Source organism: Vulpes vulpes, chromosome 12, assembly GCF_048418805.1.
Source record: "Vulpes vulpes isolate BD-2025 chromosome 12, VulVul3, whole genome shotgun sequence".
Taxonomy (NCBI): domain Eukaryota; kingdom Metazoa; phylum Chordata; class Mammalia; order Carnivora; family Canidae; genus Vulpes; species Vulpes vulpes.
Genome location: NC_132791.1, coordinates 76014956 through 76021022, shown reverse-complemented (window position 1 = coordinate 76021022; position 6067 = coordinate 76014956). Strand labels below are relative to the sequence as shown.

The window sequence follows — 6067 nt, the reverse complement described above, 5'->3', positions numbered from 1 at the left end:
GAGGCTATGTGTGGATCAATTATTAGTGATCCATATCATTTAAAAATTTGATACAATGACAAAGAAAGTGGAATAAAATACATTAGTGAGTTATGAGGCATATGTTTTCCACCTCACTCTCCAAAGAGCCATAACTCTTGCAAGAGGAGATAATTTCAGACTCTATGCAGCAAAACAGACATTCAGAAACCCTCACCTTCCCAAATTAGGCCAAGTAGTGGCAAGCATTCAAAAACAGTAAGCATTTCAAGACTCAAATTCACATAGGAACTTAGAAGTTTGGATTTATACTTACAAAATTAAGGAATACCAGTCATCATTACATAAATCGGCTACATATATTGAAGTGCTCAAATACAGGTAGAATAGACACTTGGAAATACAAAAGCATCTGTAAGTGAGGGCGGTCCTCTCTTCTGAGAAGGAGAAGCACAGGCGCTTTTGTTCTGGGCAGCAAGGTGCATGCAGTCTTTATCCTGACTCCTGCCCCAGTAGAATTACTGCCTTGGCCAAATTGTTATTTTCTCTTTGCTTTGACTTTCTCATTTCTGTATGATGTTTTAAAGAGCACCTGGCACATGCACACACTCATTGCTCCTCAGGATCCTAGACCTTTATGTTTCCTACCAGTCTGTTTTAGGTTTGTTTGCTTGCCTTTTCTTTTTCTTTTCTTAGATATCAGAGAACTCTTTAAGGAAGCTTACCTACATTGCTATTTTCAGCATGGGGAATTTTATTAAAGAGTTTTTAAAACAAAATTTCCTGGTTCTCTTTCCCCTGTGGTCTGCCTCTGGACTTCAGAATCTCAATATGAAACCAGCAGCTATTCTGAAGGAGGAATTGGCGGGCTCTGGGGACTAAGGAAGTGCTACCTGTGCACAGGGGCAGGGATTTTTAGATGCCCGGCTTGGAGAAGGATACCTGTGCCAAAATACCCAGAGTGGTGCTTGAGAAAAGGCATGGGGGATCAACACAGACCTCTGGATAGGGAGCTGCCTTCCTACTTTGCAGTTGATGGAATAAGATGAAAAGCTGAGAGTACAGCTGTTGGTGAGAATTTCATTTCATAGTTTGGATAGAAAAAGCAGCCTCATACGCTGTGAGCAGGACTTGAACCTGCGTGGGAGATCCCATTGGATTTCGAGTCCAACGCCTTAACCACTCGGCCATCACAGCCTGGCACAATGTTGCTATTTATACATTAAAATACACATTCTTACCAGGTCCTGATTTTACAGTTCAGCCTTACCAATGCTGGCTGCTTCTGCTCATTTGGCAAAGCAATCTTCAGCAGATGCAAAAAGAAATCACTCATCGGGCCTCTCCACCGCTTTCCAGCTTCCTCCAACTCGACCCAACTCTGCCAGGCCCCAGGCTGCAACATCTCACCTCTTTGAGAGAAGGCAATATTCCAGCATCACAAGAATCATTGATTTTCAAACATTTTTTACAGTCTTCACGGATGCCCTGGTTTTCCTTCATAGCTGGCAGGGAATGCAGTGGGGAGTTGTAGTAAGTGTGCCCAGGATCCTATTCAGTTGTGCTCTCTAACAGAATATACTGTGCTTTGCTGCTGTGGAAGACAATTTGTCAGGACCCACCAATATTTCAAATACAGGAGAGATTATCCTGTGCTTAAGTCTATTCTCTGCAGCATTAATGGTAAAAACATGATCGGGAAAAACTTAGTTATTCAAAATTATTTAATTAGATAAATTATGGCATAATTACACAATGGAGTGCTATGCATATTCAAAATAAAATGAGAAAGATCATTGTGTACATACATATATTTTAAAATAAAAGCAACAGTGAGAGCAATCTGCGTACAATGTTACCATTGGAAGGATATTTGTGTTAGATTATATGCATTTTACAAAGCATCTTGCAAGGATCATCAGTTGACAGGCTAGAGACTGAAGAAATGGAATCATTCAGGAGCACGAGGGAGAAAGCTACAGCATGCCATTTTAGACTCTGAAAGGACTTACTAAAAAAATAAATAAATACATAAAAGCTCAAGAAACACTATACATGAGGAGGTGGGGGACAGGAATTGCTTTTACCAGAGGCCTTCTCGGGAATGGTGAGTGGAGAGCTTCCTTTCTGGAACTCAGCAAGACTCTGAGGAGTGAATTGCAATTTGGAGTCAGTCTGGAGTCAGTCAAGAAGCCTGAGGCAACAAGGCAAGAATGTTCTGGAGTGGCAATCTAACCCTACCCTGTTCAGAGTCAGGGAGCCCCTGGAATGCACACCCTGATTTCAAAGCTTGTTGGGGGAGCAGTCTGGATTTGCTCTACGGTGTTCTGGGAGAAGCGGAAGTAGTTCTCTCTCCACAGTGTAGTCTTGGACTATTTTGTCCAAGAATTTAAATAGCCTAAGCTTCCTCCTTTGGATCTAGGAGTACAACTTCAAAAATCAGGGTTTTTGTGGGTTTTGTTTTTGCAGAGAAAGTAGTAACTTCTGTCTCAGCCAAAATGTAGTTCTTACAATGTCCAGTTTCCAGAAATTGTGTTCACAGGAAATCCTCTCTTGGCTTTAGGGGCAAAGAGCTCTGAGTGGAGGAACTCTGTAACATCCTCCAGTCACGACCCTAGTTTTGCCATTTAACCAGTCCACAGCTGTGCAACAGACCCGGGACCAACCCAAGGCTAGCTGTGGGGCAGTGTCATTGGTTTGATTCTCAGGCCTTTGACAGAACCCTTTGGAGACTCAAGTAATCTTGAGATGAAGACTATTGAGCCTATCCAAAAATTAAAGACTCCTTTGAAACATCTATGGTTCTTAGATGGATCTTGCTTTTCTCCTAGTCCTTGTATCCCACCAAAGAATTCAGGAGTCCCTACAGAAAAAAAAAGAAAAAAGAAAAACAGAAAAAGAAGGCGTTTGTTTAAAGGGACACCATCCAGGGGACAGAGTTTGAAGTAAGAAAAGGAAGTGGATATTTTGGGGATTGCTAGAGACTACTTGTGTTCCTCTGAAATTGGTATCTTGAAGCCTAACCCCCAATATGATAATGGTATTTGGAGGGAGGGCCTTTGGGAGGTGATGAAGTTATGAGGGTGGAGTCCTCAAGAATGGGAGTACGGGCTTATGAAGGAGACTGTGGAGAGTTCTTTCCCCTATCCTTACATATGAAGACACAGTGAGAAGTCTGTCCTGTATGAGCCACAAAGCCAGGAAGCAGGTTTTCAGCAGACTCAGAATCTGCATGTGTCCTGAGCTTGGACTTTCTACCTCCCAGAACCATGAGAGGTTAATGTTTGTCATTTAAGCCAGTCAGTCTATGGTTTCTTGGTTATAGGTGCCTGAATGAGTTAGGACAGGGATGGAGACACAAATGAAGCCTACAAGACCGAGCCAGTTCTGGAAAGGCAGATCCATTCACCTTGTGAGCAGTGTGCATAATATAAATTTGCCTGAAATGTCTGTGTTTAAAACAATGGTCCGCTTTCAACTTTAGAACATGGTAACATGGTAAAGGTCTCTGTGACTCATTTATAACATGAGATTTTTAGAGTATTGATATACCCCTGAGGAAGGGTAGATAAGCCAGCTAGAAGCTCACTGCTTTTGACAGGTTTTATGATCAAGTACAGAGAAAATAGCACAGGCCATATTAATAGCTGTGTACTAGGTACAGTGCGCTTGTTAATTTTCTCCACTGATGAAACACCTGGAACAGCAGATGCAATTGGAATGATCCCTTGACTAAGTTTGCAATAGCTCACTATCATTCTCTGTAGTCCATGTGTCTTCTATAGTTGAGTAAGCAAGTGGAATGGAGCTGTGGATGGAATCCCCACCCCTGTATCTTTCCAGTCCCTGATGTTGGCACTACTCTCTGTGGTCCCTCCAAGAATACCAGTGTCACTTTGGGTTTTCTACAGTCACAGTTAGAGGAATTTCTAGTGGCTTCCACTTGGCCTTTTCTGCCATAATAGCATTCATTCCATCAGTCATAGAAACGATATTAGGGCTGCCTGGGTGGCTCAGCTGGTTAAGTGTCTGACTCTTGATTTTGACTCAGGTCATGATCCCAGGGTTTGGGGATCTGGCTTAATGCTCAGTGAGGAGTCTGCTTGGGATTCTCTCTCTCCCTCTGCCCCTCCTCCTCTAAAATAAATAAATAAAATCTTTTTTATAAAGAGAGATAGAGATGCCCATTCTCTCTCTTCACTGAGAGACTTCCTACTTCCCAGAACCATGAGAGGTCAATGTTTGTCATTTAAGCCCATTCTCTCTCTCTCTTTATAAAATGATTATAAAATTTATAAGATGCCCATTCTCTCTCTCTCTCTTTATAAAAAAGATATTATCTCTCTCTCTTTATAAAAAAGATTTTATTTATTTATTTTAGAGGAGGGGCAGAGGGAGAGGGAAAGAAAATCTTAAGCAGACTCCCCACCGAGTACAGAGTGGGATGTGGGACTCGATCTTACAACCCTGAGACCATGACCCCAGCTGAAATCAAGAGTCTATTGCTTAATGTACTGAACCGCCCAGGTGCCCCTAAATAAATAAAATATCAAAAAAAAAAAGAAACAATATTAAAGATATTGTCTGGAGTTAGTCTCAGGGTGGACGTAGGGACCTACTCACTGTACCCACAGTGAAATGGACCAGAAGCAAACAGCACTGAGAACTTACCTTCTTGGTGGACAGCAGTGATGCTTTGTACCTCTAGGAATTAATGCCAGCATTGAGTCATCTCCTAGTAATCCCAGAAAATTCTATTTCTTTTTTCCTAATGAGCAGTCATGTTGGTAAAAGGATATAGATCCTTTTAGAAAAGGCTAGGGGGAGGAAGAACAGTATACATTTTTGGCAATGTGTCTGTGGTCTTTCTCAAGGGAAACTAGAGTTTTCTACATTCAAAACTGGCTCCAGTCTGGGAGCTCATACAAATCAAGCCCAAGATCAAAGTGCCAGCAAGGTTGGTTTCTGATGAGACCTCTCTTTCTGGCTTGTAGTTGGCTCTCTTCTCATTGTCCCCACATGGCCTTTCTTCTGTACATACTTGGAGAGAGATTTCTGGTATGCCTTTGTCTTCATATAAAGACACCACTCCAGTTGGATGAGGGCCCCACCTTTATGACCTTGTTTAACCTTATTTACCTCCTGAAAGTTCTATTTCCAAATAGAGTCACATCAGGGGTAAGGGCTTAAACATACAGGTTATGAGTTTATAACAACACCATCTGATCTTTGGTAATTCACCTTGTGATCCTATCATCCTGTGATCCAGTCATCTCCATTATGTTTAGGGATTGCAGTTCAGGAGTAGCAGGTCCTACTGTAATTCCTGGCCTATGAGGAAAAGTCACATTGAGCAGCTTAAGGATGCTGAGGCTCTCCTCATAGATTTATTTCTCTCAACTTTGGTGAAAGTTAGTTCCTCTGGAGAAGCTCATGATAAATTTATTCTAGAATTGCAATCTCCTTAATGCCTTTAGTTTGCTCTGCATACACTCAGAAAATAATGATGTTTCAATTTCATTTTGTTGGTTCACCTTAACTTTGGTCCATATGTTAATCATTTATTAATTATATTTATATATTATATATTTAAGATTTTTATTCGTCTATTCATGAGAGACACACAGAGAGAGGCAAGAAACAAGTAAAGGGAGAAGCAGGGAGAAGAAGGCTCCCTGTGGGGATCCGGATGTGGGACTCAATCTGGGGGACTCCGGGATCATGCCCTGAGTCAAAGGCAGATGCTCAATCGCTGAGCCACCCAGGCATCCCTATAAATTATGTTTTTTAATTAATATAAATTTAGAGCTGTTTCCAGGTCCTTGAGTTAAACCATTGAGTTGGGTACCTTCTGACAAGTAAGACTATATCATTGAGCTTGGTCTGATGCAACTTTATATTCCTGCCACCTTGATCCTATCCACCTTAGATCCATTCCCATTCAAACCTGTCAGTTTTCTCTGAGTACAAATTGGGAAAATCATGCAGTTACTTTGATGTGTATCACATCTCCTCCTCAGTCATACTTTGTACTTGACTCTCTGGAGTCTCAAAAAAGGAGAGAGGTGGTAGTGATTGATAGATCCTA

At 41.5% G+C, this 6067-nt stretch overlaps 1 non-coding gene across 1 annotated transcript; it reads right to left on the bottom strand.

The window, feature by feature from the left end:
• Nucleotides 1-1095: 1095 nt before the first annotated feature.
• Nucleotides 1096-1176, bottom strand: TRNAS-CGA (transfer RNA serine (anticodon CGA)). Its single transcript has one exon. It is a non-coding gene; the product is annotated as a tRNA-Ser (tRNA).
• Nucleotides 1177-6067: the final 4891 nt, after the last annotated feature.